The sequence below is a fragment of the Crocodylus porosus genome, unplaced genomic scaffold, assembly GCF_001723895.1.
Source record: "Crocodylus porosus isolate Cpor-Errol unplaced genomic scaffold, CroPor_comp1, whole genome shotgun sequence".
Lineage (NCBI taxonomy): Eukaryota > Metazoa > Chordata > Crocodylia > Crocodylidae > Crocodylus > Crocodylus porosus.
In genome coordinates this window covers 4,229,260-4,256,129 of record NW_017728943.1, presented here as the reverse complement: position 1 = coordinate 4,256,129, position 26,870 = coordinate 4,229,260, and the positions used below count along the sequence as shown (strand labels likewise).

Below are 26,870 nucleotides of genomic sequence, written 5' to 3'. Positions count from 1 at the left end.
CAGGAAAGAGTACTGGGGTCAAATGACCCCAGCAAGGTATACATCTAGCTTCCTCTTAAAGACCCCCAGGGTAGGAGCCAGCACCACTTCCCTTGGAAGTTGGTTCCAGATCCTAGCCGCCTTGAATGTGAAGTAGCACCTCCTGATGTCTAATCTGAATTTATCCTCTGCCAGCTTGTGACCATTATTTCTAGTCACTCCTGGTAGTGCTCGGGGGAACAGGGACTCCCCCAATGCCTGCTGGTCCCTCTGACTAGTTTGTAACATGTCTCTAGATCCCCCCTCATCCTTCTCTTGTGGAGGCTGAACAGGTTCAAGTCCCGTAGCATCTCCTCGTAGGGCCTGCCCTGCTGCCCCCTGATCATGTGAGTGGCTTTCCTCTGGACCCTCTCCATGTTATCCACATCCCTCTTGAAGTGTGGTGCCCAGAACTGGATGCAGTACTCTAGCTGTTAAAATCTGTAATTCAGATGCAGTTGATAAACATAATTTGGGAATAAAATTGTCTGCTGAGCTGTCTGAATCTCTAGGTTAGATAATGTACATGTAGGTATATGTTTAAATAAATACATTTTCACATTTTACATTTAAAATCTCTAAATATTTTACTTTCAGAGAAAACACCTTAAGGGTCATCTAATCCAACCTCCTGCGCAGATGTAAGATTTGCTATTCCTAATCCATCCCAGGGAATGTGGATGGTACTATTGTAGTTCAAGGATGGACTCATTAAAACTTTGCAAGCTCATGTCCTTCTGGAGGTCATTATAAGCCCAAGGCATATAGTCATGCACCTCAAGTTTAGTTTTCCTAAGCTGTGCACTAATAAGAGTTAGGTCTGCACAGTGCTTGTATGGCAAGAATACCAGTATTGAGCTAGGTAGGAATATAGACGTGAAGCTGAAAGTTTCACACAGTTGAACTCCCTTGTGGTTCTCCTGAGATTCTTACTGTGAAGGCCACAGCTTGAAAAGAGCATTTGTGAGTTGAATCAACCTGGTCCATCTAGCACAGCAATCACAAACATAGAATGATAAGAAAAACGATGGCTGGAAGAGATGGTGGAAAAGACTTTAGGAGATCATCTAGTCTGGTCTCCTGCTCAAGGCAGGAACATTCCCAGCTAAGCCATTCCATGGACATTTCACAACCTCTCTAGGTAATATCTTCAAATGCTCGACCATCTTCATAGTGAAAGTTCTTATTTACAGCCTAAATTTCCCTTGCTGGAAACCTACAACCTAAATTTCCATTGCTCCTTGTCCTGTACTCAGCAGTGACAGAGAATAGTTCATCTGTATCCTTTGTATTTCTACCCTTCAGGGCTAGGGACAGACATTACACATAAACTGGTTTAAGTGATCAGAAACTGGTTTAAATCTGTAACAGAACAGATGTTCAGTGCACCGGTTGAAAATGGCTGAAACCTGTTTGAAATAAACCTGTTTGAATGTAAACCTAGCTGATTTGGCTCAGACCAGTTTATAGAATATCTGTCCCAGACCCCTTGCTGGTTTACAATAAATCAGACTCCCCCAGCATCCTGGCATGCTGTCTGGGCTGTAAAGGGCTCTGCTCCACAGCAGGGCTGCCCCCTCCCCTCTGTTCCCTGGCTGCAGCTCCAGCAAGACTGTGGGCTGCTCCCCACTCCCTGCTAAACAGGAATTCCTCCCTCCCCTCTGCCTTGTTGAGAGGTGTCTGTGTATTAGCTAGCAGACCACATGCTGGCTATAGTCATGCTGAATCAACAGGAAGCTGGTAATATCCCTCTGTTGTTTTCTTAATGGGGTGATAAACACTAAGTTAGGGGTGATAAACACTGTTATTGATTCCCTGCTGGGCTAATCAGAACATCCTGCTGGGGCCTGACCATAATGCTCCTCCCCCCCACAACCCCCAGTTCAGTGCTGCTCTAGTGCCCCCTGGCTTCTAGCCTGAGCCACTGCAGGCATATCTGTTCAGTTAAAAAACTGATTTAGCCTAGCCAAGTTAGACTAACCTGCAAAGGTTGAATCAATTTAGGCTCAGGCTTTTTTAATGTCTGTCCCTAGCCCAGGTATTTGAAGACTGTTATCAAATCTCCCCATAATTTTCTTTTCTCCATTCTAAATAATCCCAGTATTTCCAATCATTTCTCGTGAATCCTGTTTCTTAGACCAACGATCATTTTTGTCATTCTCTGCTGACTGACCTCTTTCTAATTTGCCCCCATTTTCTTAGCATGCAAGGTCCAGAACTGAATGCATTATTCCAGGTGATGTAAAAGTGAAAAAATTGCTTCCTTTGATTTGCAAGTGATGCTCCTATTAATATAGCCCAATATGCTATTGCCTTTTTTGTTCTTTTGGGGTTTTTTGTTGATTTGTTTGTTTTTTAACAACAATCCTAATCCTAATTGTCTGCTGTTGGCTCATCATTCAGATTATTGTTTGCTATAACTCAAGGTCCTTTTCTGCAGTACTGCTGCCTAGTCAACTGTCTGTAGTCTGTATTTGTGAATGTGATTGTTCCAACTTCAGTGAAGGATCTCATGCTTTTCCAGTTTATCAAGGTCATTCTGAATCCTGATCTTATCTTCCAAAGTATCTGTAACTGTACTTATCTTAGTGTTACCTGTAAATTTGCTAACTGTGCACATGATCTCCTTCAAATCAGGGGTGTCAGACTCACCCTGTGTCCCAGGTTGGGATCCTTGCAGGCTGGATTCAGCCTGGGGCACAAGGAAGCATTGGCAGTGGAGCATTTGGTGGCTGAGGCAGCAGAGCACAAAATGGCAACAGCAAAGTAGCACAAGGTGGCAATGGTTGTGGTGGCAGCAGTGGAACATCTGGTGATGGTAATGGCAGGAGAGCGTATGGCTGTGGCTCCAGCCACAGCAGGAGCTACCGCTATCACACGGGTGGGCAAAACGCAGCCCGCAGGATGGATGCAGCCCACCAGGCCATTCTATCTGGTCCGGGGGGGGCCCTAAAAATTTTAGAAAATTAATATTTATCTTCCCCTGGCTGCCTGTCATGTGGCCCTCAATGGCTTGCCAAAACTCAGTAAGCGGTCCTCTGCCCAAAATAATTGCCCACCCCTGCGCTGTCATGTGCCCTGTGTTGTGGCTGCAGTTCAAGCTCTGGCTCCAGCAGAATGGACACAGTAGGGGCTGGAGCTATTTCTGCTGCAGGTGCTGCCATAGCTGAAGGCTCTGTTCCTGCTACATGCTCTGCTGCCTCCACTGCTGCTGCCAAATGCTCTGCTACCTCTTCTGCCATCACTGGATGTCTGTTGGCTTTGTCACCACTGCTGCCTCTTACCCCTAGTTTCCAGTGTCCTGCTGGTAGTCTAGTGAGCCAGATCCTGCCCCCAGGCTGTATGTTTGGCACCCCTGCTCTGAATCGTTAATGAAGATATTAAATAGTACTAGACCCAGGACAAGTCCCTGATGAACCCCACTGGATACCTCCTCCCAATTAAGCATTGAGCCATTGATGATTACTCTTTGAGTACAAATACCACCTCATGAACAGCAATTTTTATTTAACAGGCACTTTTTGCACCACTATTAACTGCTTTGAAACTTTAATACAAATGGCTTTCTTCATTTTCAAGGCTTCTCTTTGTTTCAGGGCTGCTAATTGAAGATCAGTTTCGGGGCTGGTAATACCATGAGAATGTGTACTTTAATAAACATTACTTAAGTTGGGTAAGCCCTGCTCCTGGTAAGTGCAGAGTCTTTTTTTCAGTCCCAAAGCTGTCTACTTACCTAGAGTACTGCACTTCCAGAAGGTAAAGATCCTCAACTAACATCCTGACACCCTTTTTTCCATTGCTTCTAAAGTGCTTCAGTGGATCAATATGCTTTTCCTGCCTGCTACATCTTAATGTTAGGCTTTAATCTCTTCCCCCAGGACTTACTTTAGAGCGCTCTCCTGAGGTTTACACTCAAGTTTCTTCCTCTTTCTCCAGATATTTATTTGGTGTGATCAAACACACATTAGAGCTGTGCAAGGCTTCAGTAGCCAATTTGATTTGGAGGAGATTCGGCCCAGTTTTGTGGCTGAATCTCTGAATCGAGAGACCCATTAAAAGGTCCGAATAGATTCAGAAGCGTCCGAATTGATTTGGAAAGATTTGGAGATTCAGCCGTAGACTAAGCAGGCAGCAGTCCTCGTCCATGGTGGACACAGCTGCCCCCAGCTGGTAAGTCTGTTGTGGTGGGCGGAGTGGGGAGGGAAGGGGCGTGGGGGGGCAGATCAATGCCCCCACAGTGAGGGAGGGATTAGGGCTGGAGGTGGGACAAACTGCCCAGCTGGGGTGGGGGAGTGCAGGACTTGGGGAGGGGGGCTCCTGCCACTGTGCGCTGCCAGTCCGGGATCTGCTCTTCTGGTGGCTCCTCTGACGGCTCTCGCCACTGGTCTGGGAGGACATTGGAGTAGGCGTGTGCCCCTGGATCTGTGTGGAGCAGTCTGGGCTGGACTAAGCTCTGGGTGGCTAGCCCCAGCCACCAGGCTGCACTTTGTGGGGCGGATGGAGCCAGGACTGTGCTCTGTGTGGCTAGCCCCAGCCACAGCCCGGAGTGCAGTCCTGGCTCCACCCGCCCTGCTGAGTGCAGTGGAGCAGGGACTATAGGGGGCTGCAGCCACCCTAAAATTCCCCATAGTCCCTGCCACTGACCTGCCCCGATCCGGGTGCGCATGTCCACCCCCATGCCCTTTTGCTGCTTGCCCAGTCCAGGCAAAGCTGTGGCTTGTCCAGGAGGTGCGGGGAGGCTGGAGCGGCTTCTGCTGCTGCACGCTGCTTGTCTTTGGCAGTGCAGTGACACCGTCCCACGCCTCTCTGCCCCAGCTGGGTGAGCGGTGAGAGGGCATAGCCCCCACTCCCAGCATCTTCCTCCCGGAGTAGCTGCACCGACATCGCCACCCCCCCGGCTGGGCAAGAGGCAGCAGGACAGAGCCACTGCTTCCAGCACCTTCCACTGCCTGTCCAAAGCACAGCCTGGTACAACCCACCCTACGCAGATCTGGTAGCACGTGCCCACTCCCATGATTTCCCAGACAGGTGGCGGCAGCCGCTGGAGGAGCCACCGGAAAATCAGCTCCTGGACTGGTAGCATGCAGTGGCTGGGGTCCCGCACCCCCTCCTACCCTGGCTGGGCAACTTGTCCCAGCCCCAATCCCTCCCTCACTGTGGAGGCATTGATCTGTCTCCCCCCACGCCCCTTTCTTCCCCCCTCCACCTACCACAAGAGACTTACCACCTGAAGGTCGCTGTGTCCAGCATGGTTGAGGACTGCTGCCTGCTTAGCCTATAGCCAAATTTCTGGATCCAAATCAGCTGAATTGAATCAGGACAGTGAGTCGAATCACCAAATCCAATCACTGTCCCTCCGAATCAGCCAAATCCAAAGGAAATACTTGCTGCTTTGCCTAATACACATATATCAGTCAGTACTGTTGCCCTCTTTCCCTTGGCTTTTAGTGATTTGTCTGGTGAGCTGGCGCTCACAGGAGGGATATGTTTCCTGACACTGAGATGAAGAGAGAAGTCCTAGATACAACTCTGAGCATGGCTGAAAGGAATTTTAAATACTTCATGCAACAGGCGTTTCTGCAGAATTCCCTTGTAATCCCTTCCGCATTCCGGCAGATGACTGAGACCATCATGTATTTCTTAGGATTAGTTGCTTTTCTAAATCTTCTAATGGACCATACATGTTCCCAGAAGGTTTGGGGATGAAATAAGTCTTTGCATAAGTGGATTCTGTGGTTATAGCTTACTTAAAACGTTTAGTATGGATTGTAACATCATTCTGAAGAATCCCCTTGGGGAGGGTTGGGGGTGGAGGTGGGGAGAGAAAATCATATGTGGCCACATCAAGGCTTTACTGGCTATCTGAGTTAAAGGAGAGGGTGATTTTCTGTTCTTCTTTTAGAAAGGGATAAAAATAAAAATATTAATCAACAAAATTCTTGGAGAAACATATTTATCTCATAAAGGTGTACCTGACAATTTTATTTTGCATTTTAATTCATTGTTGCTTTCTGTTAATTTATATATTAAGAGTATCTGTGTGTGTGTGTTTATATGTTTATACCGATTTGTGAAATAAAGCCAATGAGTTGCTATTTGACTGTTATTATCTTTAACGGTGAGAGAGTGTATGTGTGTATCTGAAATAATATAAAAGGCTTCAGATATCAGTATCACAGTTAACATTTTCCGCTTGAAATAACTAGCTGATGTTAGTCTTTTGTATGGACCAGCTGCTAGCAGGGATAAGAGACACTGCAAGTGAGTTGCTGTACTGCAGGGGAATGTTGAGAATTGGGGATTCTGGGTTTTGTTCAGTATCTGAGAGGGGGTGTCCTCTAGAGGCTACCAGCTTTATTACCCTGTCACCAAACTCCCTCCATTTCTCCCCACTCCTTTCTTATCTTTCCCTGTGCTCTTGCCACTGTTTCCCTCTTCCTGGCTCCTTTCCAGCATTTCCTTTCATCCTTTCTTTTACTTTTAACTTTGGAGTCCTGTAATAGACATATTTGTTGAATCCATATCAAAATTTTCTTAGATCCCTCCTCACTCACCTTATATTATCCTAAAAAATTACAATGAGATTAAATCAATATATTTGCTTAAGCCTCGACAATTTTGTCACCTTTGTCTCTTTAGTGGAGTCTAGATCTGCTGCAAGTGATTTTTAGATGCAAAATGTTGATTCAGGTGCTTATTTTAATGCATTCTTAGGGTGATATTTTTTATTGGCCCAACTGCATAATTACTGGGATAGAGATAGACAAGCTTTCACATGCAAGACATTCTTCATTAGGTCATTTATTGTATTTAGTCTAATCCAAAACAAGGGTTTTTTCCCCCAAGCATTGGCAGAGGTTGACTCAGGGGAGCCTCAACTTGGATTTGGGTACCAGCCCGCGTCAGGCAGTGGCTCGGCTCTGGCTTTGGCCCCAGGCTCGGGGCCGAGGCCAGAGCAGAGCTGCCCTCTGCCTTGGGACAAGATGGCTTGTTTGGTAGGGAAGGGAGCTCACATTCAGGGGAGCACAGGCAGACCATCAGTTGAGGTTGGGGCTAGGAAATGGGGCAGACTTGCACATGTGGCTTGGGGGGAAGACCATGCAGCCAGCCCCACCCTGTGCTACCTTCTCCACCCTTAAATTCTGTTGCAGCTCTGGGCCTTACTGCCCCCATTTGGCATAGTTGGGAGCTGCAGCTGCTTCTCCCTGGCTGGGGCCACCGCTGCTGCTGATTTGCCCTGGAGCAAGAACAGAGCTGCAGTAGAAGATAAGTGTGGGTGGGGGGTGGGCAGCACAAGGGGACAAGAGGCAGGGAACAAGCACAGGCATGGGGGCATGGGTCGGGAGTAGGCTGCAGGAGGGAGGAAGGGAAATGGGGTGCAAACAGCAGAGGGTAGTTACAGACACAGGAGGTCACAAAGTGGGAAGCAGGCAGGAGGAAGGCAGGCATTGATTGAGGAGCAATTGGTAGGGAGGACAGGCAAAGTGTCAGGCACAGGTTTGGGGAGAGGCAAGGGATAGAGTTGGCATGAAAGCAAGAGATGGCCATCCTGGCCATCACCCCTCACTGCTGCTCTTTGCTACAGCAGTCGGGGTGGGGAGAATTTAAGACAACCTTCTGCTAATTAGATTCTATACATGCAACATTAGAATACATTTATAATTTTTCATGTATGTACTTTAATTACTGAAGAGCCATCTTGCATTCAAAGTCATTTTGGATTCAGCTAAATATGGTAATCAGGTTATTTTAATGAGCGTTAAGCAGTGTTGATGGATGGAGGACTTTGAGCTCCAGCACTGTGTACCTACACTGCTTTAAGCTGATGTTTCAAAGCATGCTGGCCCCCTCACATGTAAGCTTGGTGATGCCTTTTTTTTTAACAGAAGCCAGGGATTGGTGGCTTTTGAGAGGTTCAGGTTTTTCCAGGTTTAAATTATGTAGCGTTCCAGATGATTTTACAAAATTAATTTAGATAAAAGAGGGATCACAAAGTCACAGTAAATTTAATATTTGCAAATGAAAGGAAGCAACTTGTAAAGGCACGCCATCATCTTTCATTGCAACCCTTCAAGTTCAGCAGTTTTAATAACTTCTTGAGGCTGGACCCCAATAATCAAAACAGTGGCAACTCAGGTCAACAGAATGTGAGATACATTGTATATATTTTACATCCTTTGGCCTGATACGCCTTGTTATGCCCTCTTTTCCTTTCTCAGAAAGACCTGTTAAAGATTAGAAATGACTGACTTGGATAGCATCTATTTTTCATATGGTTGGAATATGTACTGAACACTTGTATTTTTAGAAGGCTTTATTCATTGCCCAGTCCTTTTAGCTTCCACCACTCCCACTTTATTCACATTATTCTGTATGTTTTATTAATAAGCTGGTATGTTTTGAGAGGAGCTATGTTTAGATAACTGTAAATACCAAAGAGTCAGAAAGGATTGGTTGGTGCTTCCTACCCCCTTACATATTTCTATGCAGCTACTGAATGTTTCAAGGATGTTGTGAACTGTAGTTTTTTGACATCATGTACAATTTTGGTTTGATTGTGTTGGTATATGCTGTAAGCAGTCATTCTATAACTAAAATTATTTCTGTTATAGCAACTTTAGCATTGAAGAAATTTTACTGTGAGCTGCTCAGTTCACAAAAAGAAAAACTTCATCACTACTGGCAGAGTATTTTTCAAATCTAACTTACTGTATGTCTAAGTAGAACTTGTAAAAACAATGGTAAGTAGCACTTCCTGGTAAATTCCAACAACGTATTTATAGAAGAAAAAAGTAAATGTATCAACTGTTACAATTGGTGTGGACTGAAAACAACCTCTCACCAAATATTTAGGAAGTTACTATTTTAGATCAAAACATCTTAAAATGTTAATTTCATAATATTTGTTTTGTATGTTCAGTTTCAGACCTCTTTATAACGGGTGGGACTGGGTCAAGGCCCCTTTTCCTCTGTGGGGCCAGGTGAAGCCCCCTTCCCCCCTTGTGGGGCTGGGCTTAGGCTGGACTGTCCCCTCTTTCCCTCCACGTGGCTGGACAGCCATCATCCAGTCTGTGGTTAGGCTAGGCACTGTCCATCTAGCCCATGGCGGGGAAAAGGTTGAGCACCACTGCACTACTGACTTTAGGTGTCATGAGATAAGAATTTCTGTGTATAGACTATTGGGTTAGTTGTACTGGGAATCAACAGTATATAATATTTCCTTGAGTATTCTGGTTTGGGCAAAGTTACATTTATGCTTTTGGTAATTTGAACACTTTTGGGTTTCTCTGTTAACTAAAAAATAAAAATAAAATAGGGTACAGTCTATCCTGAGCAGTACTGAAGATAAGAGGCAGTCTAGAGTCAAAAGTATTTTTTTGCCTGTAGTTTAGGCTGTTGCTGGGGCCAAAACACTTCACTGGCATAAGTTAGAGTAGCTTGGGGAACAGTATTGTGAGCATTCCCCCCTCACAACCAGTTCCCAACATGTCTAGTATGTCAGGAACTACAAAGAGGAAAAAGCATAGGGGCAGTTCTTCTAATCCAATGCTGCTGCTTTGTTGGAGGAATAATACCGTAACTCGGGTGTGTCACGCTCCCTTGCCCCACCCTAGGTCAGATGCAAATCATTGGGCTCCTTGTGGGCTGGATATGGACTGCAGGGAGCCTTGCTGGCCAGATCCAGACACACCTATCTTCAGTGGTGGGATGAATGGCAACAGTGTTAACTGCAGTGGATTCCTGAGCTGCAGGGATTAACACATTTGCAGGTTGCCCCTCTGTCACTGACACATGCCCCAGCAGGACTCCAGACACCAGAATTCAGTGGCAGCCTCCACCCCTGCTTGCCCTTCCCTTGAATTTCCACCCTCTCCAGGAGCCCTACCAGTCAGACCTTTGACATGCCTGCCCTAGCCCATTACAGTTTCTTTGTAGTCTTATGTGTTGCCTCTTGAAGGCTCAGGACAAGTGTAGTGGCTTCTTAAACTGGCTGGGGAAATACCATGCATCTGTGTCCAAGAAGGCAGTTTTCCCGAACCGCATCACAGGAAAACTGCTCTTCTGGTGTGGTTTGGTACCTGCCGAGGTGCAGCGGCTTTAAGCCCAGTTTATGGAAATGGGAGTCTCCTCCCTTGCTTGCTCCAAGGGCTTATGGCTAAGGCAAGCAAAACTCAGGGGCATCCAAACCCCAAGCCTCCAGGCTTGGGCCTGCAAGTAGGATGCCCACCAAAGGTTTCAGAAACATCTGAAGCACCAGGTATGGGTGGAGGATGTTTGCCACCAGTAGGGCCACTTATGCTTCTGGACACTTGGATTTGGAATTAGTTTTTGCTAATTTGGCTGTGGATACAAATTAATAAAAAAAAGTGTTGTTTTATACATTAGTACAATGCTTTACATATTGGCATTATGGTATGCAACGGTAGGAAAGAGAGAAGCCTTTCCACACAGTTATCCAGTGACCTGCTGTGGAGGAGGGAGCAACAACCATTGCACACTCACAATTTGAAAGTGCTAAGAGCCAATTATTCAAATTAATACTCTTTTGTTTCAGTCCTTGATTATATTATCACAAGCTTTTCATATTATTATCAGATCATCAGTAAAAGTTAGAGCATAAATATGGAATACCCATGTTCTGTGTCATGTACCAAATGCATTGTTTTCTGTATGTATTTTGCTAACCAGCAATGATCATTTCCAGCAATTTGGGTAGCTGAGGCTCTCTGATGTAACCATTAGTCCTACCCTTCTTTATTAACAGTTAAACTGGAATTTCTGCTTCAAATGACTCTGCCATGTTCTTGTCCCTCACCAGACATAGTCTTTTTAATTTACCAGCAAGTATTATACTTTTTACTGGTTTATATGTAAGCATTATAATGTATTTTTACTACAGCTTTGGATGCTGCAGCATGGATGGGTTTATCCCACTTTGTCTCCAAGATGGTATTTTACTATAGCATATCTACCACATGTGTGCTGGTGACATAATTGTAGCTAAGCACTCTTGTCTACATTTCTATGGATTAAACAAGTCTAAGGGCTTGGATATACAACACATTTACTCTCATATAATCAGCCTTTGCACTGGATCAAAAAGGGCTACACAGATGACACAAAGCCCTACACTGGTGTAAATGTCTCAAATCTGTGTAAAAAAAATTAAAGTGTAAAAGAATGTTGTTCTAAAAATAAGCATGTAAATGACACTGAGTGTCTGTCTGCTTCCATTCACTTGTGAGATTAACTTTTGAACCCTTTAAGATTCCAGGAGCATAGATTGTAGGTTGGCATCATGTCCCATATTGCAGCTTGAAACACCAAGCTGTCATCTCCAACAGTGCTGTGTAAGCCCTTGACGACTGGTACAAATGTGCCTACTTTCTTTCTTTACTTTTTTATTGGTGTGACTGAATACCAAAGGGTTGGTATGTGCATTTATGTGGTGTAAAATGTGTCTGGCAATGAGTTTTATCTGCCTTACTTGACATGCCAGTATTCTCATTTGGCAACTACTGCATTTAAAAACTGGGAATCAATCAATTTACTTACTGTTAGTTTGCTGTTACATTGGAGTAATTGTGAGCAATCTATACATGATAGTAGCTAGTTGCATATAATTGTCAGTTTCAAATGTCACAGTGCTGTCTAATAGACAGGGTTGGTGCCTACTGATGGAGTAAAGTATTTTATAAATAGTAAAAAAATAAATTAATAACTAAATATGTATAATATATATTTGGTAATTCCCCCATTTGGTTGCCAGGTTCAGACCTCATAGATCTAGGCACAGTTCCATAAATTGGACCTCCGTCAGTATTTGAATAAATTGTTTTACTTTTCATTTTGCATTTTTTGTTGGTTTTTAGAATTGGTAGTGATATTATTTTGTTTCTGCATTTACAGTTGCCCAACTTTCCTTTTGGATTGTATTTAGTGAATCTTCTACTCTCCAAAAATCTTAGTGAAAAAGAATCAATCTTCCCTCTTTATTTGAGCCTGTCAGATTCTGGCAGACAGTAGGTTATTACATTTTACTTCATTGTCATTCTCCCCACTTCGTAAAATATGTATTATTATTGGCTATTTCTCCTTATACTATATTTTGGTAGTTTTAGCAGAAAAATCAATGGAAAGAATTTTGTTTCACTTTCCATGCCCAAATGGCAGTTTCCCAACAATGTAACTGCCATTTTTGGCACTGAACTATAGTTTGCAATTCTACTCACAATGCAGTGTGGATGCATAAATGTCTATCTGGTTGCTGAGCGTGTGCACATGTACAGCATGTGCAGAGCTATGCTTTGGCTGGGCAGGTATGCATCTCCAAACACATACCTGGGTGTAAGTTCCAAAACTGTAACCTTGCAAATCCCAGGAGGGCCCTCTTGTATGTTATCCAGTAGCTCAGAGGTTAGCTTAAAGACCCAGGTTCTAGACCTACTTTATCCAGATAGGTTTGGACTTAATATCTTTGACTTTTTAGCACAGAACTGTAACTACCAGGGCACACGTCAAGCATCTGTAGCGGTCCCTTTGGAGGTGAGTTACTGTACCTCGCATTTAATAGTCATTGGATAAAATGGATAAGGAGCAATGGGGAATTTTCTATCCCCTGTGAACAGTGGTCCAAGCTAAAACCAAGATCCTCCCTTCTAGAGTAGCATCCATTTCAGTCACACACACTCTCTACTTTGTTTTTTTCCTCCTAGCCCCATATGTTTTTCTTTTTTGTTGCCCAGAAGGACTGCTGGAGACAGTACTTTATATAATGCCTAACCTAACCTGTGGCCTGATGAACAGAAACTTGCACCTGGAAGCCTAAGTGATAGAGGTTCAAATCTTTTCTGTGTGAAGGGAAGGTAGAATCTTGTTGACTGCTTCCTGTGGTAGTGATCTAACAAGTAAAATGTTGGATTGACACAATGGTGCTCATCCTCTGGCTGTCATTATAGTCTATAAAGGTGTGTATCCTGGCTTTGGTAATCTAGCCCATGGGACTCCCCATATATCTGGAGTTTTGATGGGTAGGAGGGGGACAGGGCAGTGGTATGACCATTAATTGCTGCAGCTTCCAAACCTTTTAAACCACATTAAAAAACAATTTCCCTTGGTCTATCCTGGTGATGCTCAGCTCTGGGTCTACAGGCTGGATATGTGGTGCAGGGTTCCTTTGTACCAAGATGTAGCACACGGGGCCAAGCTGACATGATGGATTGCACCCACAGACCAACCCTATGCATTGACCTTGCACTGGATCCTTCCTGCAGACCAATCTTACACCACTCATCTGGCCTGTGGGGCTAGAAGTTTCAGTACCACTGCAGTAATGCACAGGATGGCCCTCTTCCTTCTTTTCTTGTGTCTAGTCATGGGGTTTTGCCAGGTACAATAGGTCTGCATTCCTGGTAGGTGCTTGAAGTGTTATAAATTACTAGTCCATCTCCTGGAATTCTGCAAGTTATTGGCAGGACACTGATTTATTTTTAGCTTGTTGCATTATTTCATTGTTTTGGGTGTTGAATTCTACTGTGCATAAATAATCACAAGTACCTAAAAGGAAAGATGATGAACATGTTCTTTGTGTACTGTTTTGCTCCCCCCTGTGCTTTTTTCTCATTCTGATTTGTCTACAATTTTAATTGTAAGCTATTTGGGATGGAGATAGTATCCATTTTTTCAAGGCATGTGACAGCTAGCGGTTTAATTTTCAGTGCTATAAACAATAATAAATAATATTACTGCCTTATCCAGAATTTACATTATTCTGCCAGATTGCTTTTAATTTGGGGGGCAAGTCTGTAGAATATGTGTACTATTACATGTAGGTCCAGCAGGTGTCAGACTTTTCATCTTTTTGGCTGCAATGTCCTGCCAAGTGCATGCAAGATGAATTGCATTAGCCCTATTGTAGCCTAATTTGAATATTCCTTAGTAAAATTCTAAATTCTTTCTAATTTGTTTTTCTGTTTGGACTTTTAACTGTTGAAAGGTAACAACTAGTCAGTGTAACTTCATTTTGTATGAGAGAGGTTAGTCACAAAATTATTTTCAAAGGACAGTGAGTCATTTAGTCAGGCAGTCACTCAACTGACAATATGTATTCTTAATGATTTTCAAGTTATTTTTCTACTGCAATCTTCTTGAAAAGTGCAGATTACAATTAATTGTCCTTGTGTATTTCAAATGACCTTTGCAAGAGAAGAATGTGTATGGTAAATGGGTGGAGTTTAATTTGTCTAAAATTTGCTGTTGTCTAATGCCACATTTTATATTTTTTCTTACTAATTAGAATGTTTCCATATTGCAAACAGTGGTGGGTTCACCTCTAGGCAGATGGCTTACTCCATGGGAGACCTTAGAACATGCACTAGTACCAAATACAGTATTTAGTCCCTGATGCAGTTTTACTTATACTGCATTTCTGGTGTGCGATGTGTATGCATTTATTTTTCCTAAGAAAGTATAAAAATGATATAATTGATTTAGCAATTAAGGCAAGGGTGAAGTAAAGTGCACAGAAATAATGCTAATATGCACTGAAATTATTGTGCATGGTAATATTTATTCTTTTGAACCACACTTTTTGAATTCTGAGGCCAACCCTCAAATGCAATTTACATTAAACTGTTTGAAATGAAAGCTGTCTTGAATATTTTAGAGGAGAGATGCTGTGCAGTATTCTGAGTTTGCAATGGGTTAATGAAAAGTGAAAGTAGAGCACAGAGGAAACATTAAGTTGCTGTCTGCAGCTGGAGTGTTTTTACGTAGGCACCTGTGGGTTTCATTGCGTTCAGTGTACAGACTGCAGTATGAGGCTGGCACTGACTGCTGACTCCAGTACACTCCTTCACTGCTATTCTGCTTGTTTCTCTACTGTCCAGGAGACAAAATGGTGCAGTGTGTTGTGGGTTAGAAAAGAATAACCTTCAACATGATCCAGAGGTGGGTTTGTATCCCTAAATGAAAGAGGAAATTATGCAGAAAGATTAAGGGATTGGGTAGAATTTAGGATGTGTTCTGCTTTTCTGTCTGTTTCAAAATGCAGTTATGGGCAGTTGGATAGGGATATTTAATATTGTATGGATTTATATGGACTGCATGTAGAGGATTTAAAGAAATAATCAGACACGTGTGTGCATGTTCCTGTGTGTTTGTGTTAAGAAATATATAGCCTGTTTTGTAGAAACATTGATTTTCATTTTAATACTACAAAGGGAGATGTCTTTTTTTTTTTATATCGTAAGGTAATAAAAGATGTGCATGTCCTTTTTTTTAATGTATAACAGATACTGCAGATTGCTGTCCTTCATAATCTCTATATCTGTTTCCCCATTTCTTTGTCGCCTTTATTTTTCTTGTTTTTCTTTGTTTATTTTATAATACTACTGAGCATTAGTAGAAAATTCTCAGCTGAGACGTAGAAAATCAGGGGAATGAACATGAGTTGACACTTCATCTTTTATTGATTACAGTAGAACACAGTTTAGTTCTTATTATAAATAAAAGGGCTCTAAATTATGATTTTTAAAAGGGAAATGTATATAAAAATCTGAGATATTGCATACAGTGAGGAAGAGGAATTAGGACAAGAGTCAAAGAAATCAAGGACACAGAAATGTGAAGATTTTAATAAACTGTCTTTTGCATTTATGCACTCAAATCTTAGTTTTTAGCTTGTATATAAAGTAGATAGTTAATCCAAATAATGTTAAAAACAAAATATCAATAAAAAGTGTAGTTGCAATTTTTTATAGTAAAATATCGTTGAGGGAAGTATTCTTACTTCATCACTGTCATATTTCTGGTATGATTACTCTGTTTTGTTTTTGTTTTATTTTAATAAACTTAGATTTTTATTTAGCATTTGGTGTCTGTGGTACCTGTGCTAGCATATTGCTGATTCACAAGCTTTGGACAGGAGATGCTATTGAATTGAGAGTGTGAAGAAAGCACTAGATCACTGGCCACAGCTGGGTGTGCTCTTGAGAGGCTGGGCTGAAATGTGTCAATATTGTAGGAAAAAAAGTCTACAGGGAAAGATTTTAAGCAATAGTGCATTGTCATATGAAGTTAATACAGAGGACATATTAATGTATGTGGTGTATAATTTTTATAATTAGGTTGTCCCTTGTCTTAAGATAAAGGATAATATGCACAATGCAACAAATACAAAAATTAAGTATGTGAAGAAAATATATGGTACCATTACTGCATTTGCTTGATTCTTTGAGACTGTGTTTGCACCTGTTCTATATATGTAATTATTAGAAGGTTTTGCAGTGAAAATCCTTTTTTTTCCTTGGGTGAGAAATGTAGCGTCTAGCCAGGCAGTTCAAATACTGTATTTCACAGGGCATAATTTATTTATTTCAGGGTTAGGCATGGATATTTTTTGTCAGTTCTTCTGGAATTGTAATGCATTTTTTTCCATCAGTGCAATCAGTTCTGTTTTGTTCTTTTGTTGTACTTGCTCAATCCCCACCCGTTTCTTTTATAGTGAGCATGTAGGGGCACAAAACATTAGTCTTAATATAACAGTATTGTGTAGTCTACACTTTATAGGCTCAGTAGAATTTTCTGGGAAGAAGAAGGATATTTCTGTGGTGCCCCTAATGCCTGACTCATCTGGTATTACTTTTTACAGAAGCTACTCACTTGTAACTCTGACATGAAATCAAAAACAAGGTATGAGAACTAAAGATGTTAAGAATAGTAACAGCATGCTTCCGTATATACTGTACTGCTTATTAGGGATCTCCTATACTATATTTCTAGATATCTTCATGTTTCTAAAATGTTATATAACACTGATGGAGCTTTGCAGATGAAACAAAGGAATGTGATTGGTTCATTTACAAGGTACAGCAATAATGGGAACCATCCTATCTATGTGCTCCGAAGTCAGTGTGAAGGAATGGTAACAGAGCAGAAACGGTCTGAAGACATTATTTTTGTTGTGCTTTAACATCAAAGTAAAGTTCAAATAGTAATGATTGCTGCAGTTAGATGTTTCCTTTGGACTATTTAATCTCTCAGCCCAGTCACTTCCCCCTAATCAGGAAATGTTTTGTAATTTGCTTGTTAGTGCTTAAATGTAGCATTGCATTATATTCTAACATGCTACAGAGGACCAGATTATACCAGATAAATGAATTCCCCATGTACATATGACTGAAACAAAGTAAAGTTGTTAGAGAAAAGATAATTACACCTCTGTGATATTGGAAGTATGGCATGGTGGAGAACCTTACGCGGGGGACAGAAGGTTCCTGAAGAAAAATATTAGCTTTTAGCCTCCAAATTTTTAAAATTTGGCTGTAGAAACTTGTCACGTTGGACTTCAGTGACACTTTTTACTAGACCACATTGTAATTGGCATTCAAACAGCAGGATGTTGCAGTCAAAACAGGTGGAGAATTGTTTTCTGTCTGCTGCCTACTAGTGACACCCTTGAGGAGAGAGAATAATGCATGTTAGCTTTTACATATTTATTATTCATGGTTAACTGGTCTAGTGAAATACAGCTATAATTACTTGACCAAATGTACGCCTTCTTCCCTTTAATTTTAAATATTTAAAAGATTAAATGTACTCTGAAATGACTTACAGTTAGAACGCTCCTCTGTTTGAAATCACAGTGCTTCAACCTTTCTTTTAATACAGTGGGAAAACTACAGTGTGTGTGTGAAAATAGCATTGATAAATTAGTGGTGAATATTTAAGAAAAGAAAAAAAAGAGAACTTGCTGAGTCAAAGCTAGTAGAGCAGAACGAAGGAGAAATGGAAAAATCAGGTAGCAGGAACATATGTATATTCCCCATGATAAAAATCAGCCATTACTGCTTCTAAGCTGATTTTTTTTTAAATTATGTGATATGCTAATAGAGAAGCAGGCTGGAGACAGCTGGTTGCTAGTGTTACATGCTAAAAACAAAATGGCTGGTGGATATTAGTGCTGCAAAATTGCGCATGAGGAGCTGTCTGCAATTAAGATATTTTTATTGAAAGGGAATTAAACAAAATACAATGATTTTTCTGCCTGTTGGGCCAGATGTTATTGGAATGGAAGAGAAGAAAACAGTCTTTATGTAAGAAAATTTGCAAACAAATCTTCACTTGCTACTTTAAAAAAAAAAAGTTTTCACTTAGAATTAGAAGCTACATAAATGTTCTGCTGTGTAGTTAGGGGCTGCTTTTAGTATTCCTTTAAGGTATTTTGTCAAGAATAGCTGATCCAGTCGTAGAGCTGCTGTGCTTTCTGCAAAGTAGAGCATGCAGCATGCAATTCTTTAATGCAAAGACTGCAGTGTTTTCTTTAACAACCACAATAACAAAAGGAAAAAAACATGGCACAGACAAAAATCCTTTAAGTCGTTAAATGTTGTGTTTGTATATATTGGAAGAAGCTGTTTTGGTGAGGAAATTTCACTTTCAGACTTTTAAATAATTCAGTTTATTCAGGGGTTGTGAGTATCTTCAGTGTCTCTTTAAAGTGACAGGTTGAATTGCATTAATGACTTTACATGCACTGGATTTTCTTCCTCTTGGAGAAGTCCTTCAGTTAGGGAAATGCTTCTTATGTGCCTTTTGAAAAATGTGTTTTTTCTTTGGAGCATTCACTATTGTGGATAGGTTAATAAATAGTGTGTTGCAATACTGGGTGGACTAGATGACTCGGGGGATTAGGGTTAACATAGATCTTTTCCAGTCCAGGTCTAGCTCAAGTTGACAGTAATTAATTTCCGCTTGATGGCTCTTGAGAGTGGGTCTGTGCTGTTATTTAGGATTGACCATGAGGATGGTCCTTAACAAGCCAAAGACTCAACAGCTGGCCATTACTACATACGTTACCATATCACAGCTTTACTCCAGCTAAAGGAAGACAAGTAGAGGACAGATCGATTCCTAGAAGGGGTTGAGGAGAGCTCTTTTAAAATTGGTGTCCCTACTACTTGTCTCTTGTTCTTGCTTGGCTCTGATTATAGATAATAGAAACAGGAAGTACAGTAAAGAAAGTCAGGAAGTTGGGTGGTGATGGACTTCATCTGCTGTGCCTGTCAGTGCTTGGGTGAATGAGTAGTGGACCGACTGTGGAGGACTGACTAGAAAAAAGCTTGTCCTCAAGCCTGATTGTTAGGAGATTTTCTGCGCATAGGCCAGAGTGCAGCTAAGCAGTGAGGTAAAGGGTTTTTAATTTGGATAGTTGATGTGTGAACTTGGGAGCAGCCTGAGTCAATGGTATTGACACAGCTGCTATATCTGAAATAAATTGGTCTTAGTCTAGATCCTACTTCATCATTCCAGTTTAACAAAAGTTCCACTGCAGTTAGGCCTTTGTGTCTTTCTTGAGCTGATGTCAGATCTATACTCATTCATTTTTACACGTAAGAATCATCCTGTCTGTCTGATGTAGTCAGCAGAGGGGCTCTGTAAGCAGGTAATGGCATGTATGAGTTGCAGGTAAATGAACCTTGGAAGTTGTTATTTGTATCTTTTGTCTAGTGATAATGTGGTCTGTATTGATGAAGAAACACAGCTCTGTTGCAAGGCTTGGTGCCTCAGTAAGAATTAGAGTTAGATAGCCTGTTGCTTGAGAGATGCCGTTGGAGGTTGCAAGGCTGCTTATAAGCTAGGACAGGTTTGTCCTGCATGGCTACCTTGAGACTATTGACTTTTTCCCAGGAGTATTAAGAGTTCATATTAATTATGTGAATAAGGCATTCAAGCTCAGGGCTTAGGTGACAGCCAAAGAGATTTTGATTTCCTTTGTCCCAGGGTTGGTGTTGTAAGAGGTTGGAACAAAATCTGTGTCTGGCTTTGTTGGTTTGAATGGCTACAGTTCTGGGATTGCATTTTAATTGGGCATCCCTGTTCCAGATTCTTAAAGTGTGCATTCCAGTTGGTGGGATCAGAGCAGATATGGTTGTAACATAGACCTTAGCTGTAGACAGTGGGTTTGTGATGTACCTAGGATGAAAGCTGGTGGCATGAAGGTAGGTGTGGCAGTTGGTACCCCTCTCATCCCATTCATAGATTGTAAGGCCAGAAGGGACCTTGGAAGATCATTGGATGCAGCCTCCTGCATCAAGCAGGAAAGATAACTGGGGGTCAAGTGACCCCTGCAAGGTGACTGTCTAGTTTTCTCTTGAAGGTTTCCAGGGTAGGCAATTGCATCACCTCTGGAGAGAGCTTTTTCCACAGTCTGGGCACCCCAACTGTGTAGAAGTTTTTCCTAATATTGAGCCTGAATTGATCTCCCAGGAGTGTGTGGCCATTATTTCTGGTTTTTCCCTCAGGTGCCATGGTGAACGGTTGCTCCCCAAGCCCTTAATATGCTCCTCAAGTGTAGCGGTAAGCTGCTACCAGGTCCCCTCTCAGCCTTCTTTTCCTCAGGTTGAAGAGTCCCAGATCCCTCAGCCTTTCGTTGTATGGCTTGCTGTGTAAGACTGATCATGTGTGTGGCTTATCTTTGGAGTCTCTTAAGCTTGTCCATGTCCTTGTTAAAGTGTGGTGCCTAGAACTGGATGCAGTACTCCAGCTGTGGTCTCCCCAGTGCTGAGTAGAGCAGAAGAATCACCCCCTTGGTTTTGCTGGAGATGCATAGATTGCATGCCAGAGTATTATTTGCCCTACTGGCTACAGCATTGCACTACTGGGTCATATTCATACTGTGGTCTATTACTACCCACAGGTCCCTTTCATTCATGGTGCTAGTCAGTTTGGTGCCGCCAAGCCTGTAGGTGTTTTGGAGGTTGCTCGTCATAAACCATTATTGCCTGTGGCCCTGTAGCTTTAAGGATGAGTTGTGATATTTTCAGTTCTTTTTGTCCAAGCCATAAGATCTTTGATATTGTGAAGTAGGCAGTGATTTATTTAGAAAAACATTAAAGTTTGTCCTACCATGAGTCTTACTGTGCTAATATTACAGGTGTAGGTGATGTACTCAATCTTAGTCTCATTTGTTTGGCAGACCACGTGTGCGCATCAGGATTTCTCATCTTTAAATAGTTGTTTTAATATAGTTTATTTTCAGTATTGTAAACTTTGTTTTATTCAGATTAAATTAAGGGCTGTGTTTAAACAAGCAGGGCTTGTCAGTAATGATATAAATTATGTTAAAGGATTCAGTAAATTTCAGTTAGTTCAAGAGAACAATGGTTTGCTTTGGAAAAATAAAAACTAGAGACCATTTCTTACTGTTTACACTGATATAATTTTTCTGCAGGGAATTAGAATAGTAATTATGACCTTATAGTCACTCAGTCCTATTCATTTGGTTTCTTGCACTGATCGAGTATCCTAGGTCCATGTTGGTATTGGCAACATTCTTTAAACCTTACAATATTTAAATATTAACTAGAGATTTTAACTAATATTGTTTAGACCTTTAACTTAATACACTGTGGGTGTGTCTACATGTGCATTTGCTTCACAGTAAAGTTACTGTGCAGTAACTTACTCCTATGCATTGTGCCCCAGGGCACAGAATGGCTACAGGGTTTTATACCCTGCAGCCGGGGGCTGCCAGAGAGCAGTCCAGCTAGTGGGAGGGCAGTAGCCCTAGAGCTGGGCTTCAGCTGGCCCCCTAGTGGCTGGACAGACCCAGCAGGGAGGACCCCTGGTTACTGCACAGTAACAATTGGGCATACATTTGCTACGTGCATCATGCCAGTAGCAAATTTATGGCCAAGCAGGTGTAAGAGTCTGCAGTTATTGCGCAGTACGGGAGTGCACGTGTAGATGTGCTCCTGTACTGCACAGTAACTAAAAGTTACTGTGCAGTAATTTACATTACTAAGTAAATATGCACGTGTGGACACGTACAGTGAATATTTTAATACCTTTTGATGGTAATTGTAAGGAGGCTAATATCTATTTTAAAAACTCATGAATATTTAAGTATGTTACTTTCGTTTTTAACATGATATCATTTCAGATTCCAGGCACTTAGCATATGCCTTTTCTAGTCCAAAAGCAGTTTTATCAGGGAAGTACACCTTCAATAGGATGCCTCTTGCCCCAGGTGCTTTTAGGTCAAAAAAAGTGTATTTTCAGGTTATAATAATGTTGCATGTTATATAAGGTAACAAAACATAATTTTTTTAAGTAATAGGGTAAAACCTGTAAAAGTACTGTTTTATTAGTTATACTTCATTGTAATATTGGTGAAAAAAAAATACCAAATTGAGACTGGGGAGACAGATTCAACTTTTCAAACTATATATTACTCGTTAAGAATGTTGACTGAAAGACTTGCATCTGTCATTGGTTTCTGTACAGCAAGCCTACACACCCAGTCATGCACACCCTTCAGAGGCGCAAAGACTGTCAAAAGATAAAAAATCAGTGGAACCATTTTAAAGTTCTGAAATTAGTTTATGCTGATGTTTTATAACACTTCTGTCTTCAGTGGAGTCTACCATTTATTGTCTAATACAAAGACATATTCTAACCTCTATGAAATAAAAAAATAGCTCTTACAATGCCAACATAATTTGTTAAAGTGTTGTTAAATAGTACAAGTTTTATGTGAACAGGCCTATAACAATTTTTCTTAGAAGCAGCTGAATTATTGGTTGACCTTTAGTTGATTACACCTTCATAATGCAGCTTTTACCATTTAGAAATATCTCTGCAGTTAACCACTTTTCAGAGGGATGGGAGACGGGGTGTTCCACATGTCTGAGAACCAGCTAAAAAGCAATGATAAGCAGGGATCCACAGGAAAAAAAAAGCAGAAAATCTCAGTCTAAAAAACACAAAACCTCACGTTTTTCCATGACATACCGAAAGTGTGGTAACATCCCACGGCGAGTGGCACTGTTTCTGCTCTGTCTTATTTTTGCCATGGTTTTTGCTCCTCAGCTAATAGGCAGCACCACCTCCCTCTCCCTTCCCCCCCCGTTGCCGATTGACCGAGAAGCAAAAACTGTAGCAAAAATGAGAGAGAGCAGAAATGGTGCTGCTTGCCATGGGATGTTGGGTAGGTCATGGATACCCATAGATTCTGCAGTTTTCCATGATGTTATGTAGCAAATGGAAAAACTGGGATTTCTGATGGAGTGATTACTGGAAAGATCCTTTTCACATGATTTCAAACATGTAGTGCAAATATACTTTTATATAAAGGACTCTTGTTTCCTTTCCTGCTCCCATAAATTTAATTTCTCTACACCTTGATTCTCTTCATCTGATTTCCACTGTTGTATATTACACATTGTAGTTTGTAATGTAAATGAAGCTTCAGGGGACAGGTAATTTGGTGTAATGATAGATGTTTTTTTTGTGTTTTTTTTTTTTTTTTTTTTAATGTGTATATATATCTGGAGCATTAAATGGTCCCATACTGGTTATTGCATATGTTTCTTACCATTCTTTGTCCATTACCTTGCCTGTTACAAGTTAGGATTTTGTGATGATGAGCCTGGATTTTTTAAAAATCCTTTCCATAAATTTAGAATACTGTTTCAGGGGTACTGATCTGAAATAAGCATACATTAACCAGATTTCAGTCAAGATTGCACAGAAGATTTTGCATGGATAGTGAGCATATTTTATACACGCTGTTCTTCTTGAGGGCTCTGGCTATGCCCCCATTCAATCTTCACTTCATACCAGACTGTAATGGTAATCTGCTTAAGCTGTCACGGGATATATATTTTTTTTATAATATTTGAGTGACTGACTTGCCAAAACCCAATTTTAAGGATATTTTCCCATCCCTGTCTGTAGTATTACAAGTCTTACGATCACCCAGGAAGAGAGACAATTTTCAAGCTAGTATAGAAGCTTGCAGTCATACAAGCATATCGAAATTCAGCTTTAATTCAACAGAGAGTTCTCCAGACCTTCCAATAAATAACTGTTGACTCGATTACAGTGTAGTCTTGTGGGATGGTGAAATCTTTTTTTTTGAGTCTTCAGGGATTCATGGCTCTTGTGTTAATGTTATTACATTTAAGATCTTCACAATTTTGGTAAATATCAGTTACAATGCAGAAAGCTTTTCTGCTTATTTGTTCTATAGTTTAAGAAAAGTGGTTTTTAAAAGGGTAGGATTCCACTACAGTTGCAAGCTAGTTACTCTTGTACTCGAAGCTCAAGCAGCAGAGGTTTATGCCAGTATTTCGCAGACTTCTGGTCCTTGGGGCATACCTTTTCTGGATTAGAATTGGTGGCACACGTCACTCATACATCCAAAAAGGGGTCGTGCGCACGCGCGCGTGTGTGTGTGTGTGTGTGTTTTCAGAACACATATTGTATTCCATTTCCATGCCAGAGCAGATCATACTAGTGCTGAGATGTACTGTTAAAAAATGAAACAAAATATATCTTTAAGCAAAGCATTAATCTCTGTACCAGTGGTTTTCAATATTTTTAGCCTCAAGGCATCCCTCCATAACTTTTCTGAATTTTGCAAACCACTTAGAGCGATCTAAATTCAGAAAAGATGGAGTTGGTGGGGAGGGGGCTTAAAGCTAAAGAAGCTGAGACTCACTGATCTAGGTGGTGCCACCTAAGGGTGGCAGGAGCAGGACCTCACCCTTCTATGCCCTGCTCTTTCCACTGTTCGCCTCCTGCCAACCTGCGATCAGTATTGCGGGGGCCAAGGGTAGTTCCCACTGCTAAGGCTGCTCTTGCAGGGGCTCATGCTGGTGACCACCCACACACAGTGCCTCCTGTTGGCCCTGGGAGCATGGGAGGAGTGGAGGGGATGAGCTGGGCTGCAAAGCACGGCTTTGTCCATTTGCCTGCCTGTCTACCTACTCATAGCAGACCATGTTCCTGTCAGGGAGGAGGGGCAGGGGGAGGGGGCTGACACAGGCTGCCTCCAAGCAGGGAAGAGGAAGGGAAGGCAGCAGAAGCAGCAGTAATCTCTAGAGGAGCAGCCACCACAGGTGCTGCTGGAGTAACTAGGGCAGGTGCAGGGTGCTAGATGGGTGAGGAGTGCATTTACCCCCTCACACGGGGATCTTGCAGCGCACTTTCATTGTTCTCATGGCACACTAATGTGTTTGTAGCTTATGCTTTGAACACTGCAGGCCACAGATTAAAATTTCACTGTCATCTCCTGGAGTATCAGTAAATTCAAGAGTCAGTTTTTCAGGGACCCTGTCTCCTAGTGTCTTGGAAGATGGGAAATCCCATCTTGCAGCTATCTTTATCAGCAGTGGTAGGAATGGACGTTGCTAAATGGCCTCTCTGAATGATGACTGCTATTGTAGTCATTCCAGTAGTTATTGCTTTCCATATGCTGGACAGACACCAAGGATTATGCTAAAAAGTGTCTGAAGCTGAAAGAAACATATTTGGAGAAATTAATACAGGGAAATAAATTTCATTATCTAGATATCATCTGATTTCCTGCTGGGAAAAGTGGCTAAACAATATAGCACTGTTTACCAAGCATATAGTGTTTTGGTGTGGTAGGGCAAGGATTATGAACAAACTGTCCGTTATTGGAATCAATATGTTATAAATAGGTATTGTAATATTCTCTCTCCTTTTTATGTGTATGCCTAGAATAAGAAAAGGAGGAAGGAAAGATGCTTCATATATTCTGACTTAAACAGACTTTAATACCCATTTCCATTGTCGTTTAATGATCTGAATATCTGCCTCTGTTTCGCTTAACAGGGTTAGATAAAATATGTTGATTCTCTAGACTTTCCTTGAGAAACCCTGCAAGATGAAGAGTGACTTGGCATGTATACACAACAAGTTACATGTTTAGAATATGTTCCTGCAACTTGATGGGAAAAATCAGTGCAGTTTCTTTAATTTTATGAATGATCCTAGTCTGTGTTGACCTGATAAGATTACTGTATTACTTAATTTTTTTAAAGGTGATTGTGGAGATTACGTTTTTGGGAATGGTAGAGGCACAAGAAAAGGTCCATAGTCTGTGATCCCAAGGATCTCGCATCTAAAACAGATTACATTTCAGACAAAATATATGCAGGTTTAAGACTGTTTGAGTTGTGCAGGTTTTGCAGATGAAATGTTTTTGAGGAAGGAGTAAAGGAAGAAAGGTGGTCAACTGATGTGCATGGAGCAAAAGCCTGTTCCAGGAGTACAGTTGTATGGAAAATGGTATGAAGATTGCAGTGGGGGAAGTTATGAAGTAGCTGGTTGGGGAGGAAGAGGAAATGAATGAGGACAGGTAAACAAAGACATGGTTTAACAGAGGCTTAAAGATTTGTTAGATTAAAAACCACTATCAAAATGATAATAAGAAAATCTTCTCAGTTAGTAGGATCTAGATATATTTTATCAACACTGCAGCCCAAGTTTTTCTGCATTATTTGAAATGATTTTTTGATAGCTTCAAACACAGTAAACAGACTCACAGTGATTCTAAGATAAAAAAAAGACTTCAGAAAATGTAAATGATGACATGACTTCAACATTCTTAATCCTTTAAAATCCACAAGAATATATAATAATACAATAAAGAACACTGTCATAGTTTTTGTGGAATATTTTTTTTCAAATGTAAATATTCATACTTATTATGTAAATGACATTTTAGTTATTTTTATTCTCTTGTTTTTATTATTGTTTTGTTGTTTTTGTATGTTCCACATAATTAATAAATTTCTTTTAATAATGCTTAAAATACACTTGCTCTCCCTCAAGTACATGCTCTTTTACTCTTCTGTACATCTATATAGTGTATGTGTATGTGTGTATGTATGTATGTGTATATGTATGTATGTGTGTATGTGTATGTGTGTGTATATATATACACACAGATCTGGAATGGTAGATGTAGTGTGAATAAAACTTCACAAACACAGCAGAACAGTAATGTGAAGTTAAGGTTGCTTTAACTGTATTTTTCT

At 41.2% G+C, this 26,870-nt stretch overlaps 1 protein-coding gene across 8 annotated transcripts in view; it reads left to right on the top strand.

The window, feature by feature from the left end:
* Nucleotides 1-26,870, top strand: part of TANC2 (tetratricopeptide repeat, ankyrin repeat and coiled-coil containing 2) — a 654,191-nt gene that overhangs the window by 118,748 nt on the left and 508,573 nt on the right. Inside the window, exons 1-2 of one of the 8 annotated variants that reach the window (XM_019548482.1) lie at nucleotides 14,812-14,967; nucleotides 16,670-16,710. The exons of 6 other annotated variants lie outside the window; for them this stretch is intronic. The gene's annotated coding sequence lies outside the window, so the exon portion shown is untranslated. Of the gene's footprint in view, nucleotides 1-14,811; nucleotides 14,968-16,669; nucleotides 16,711-26,870 lie in introns of those variants that run through there. One more of the 8 variants, XM_019548481.1, reaches the window with a different exon arrangement.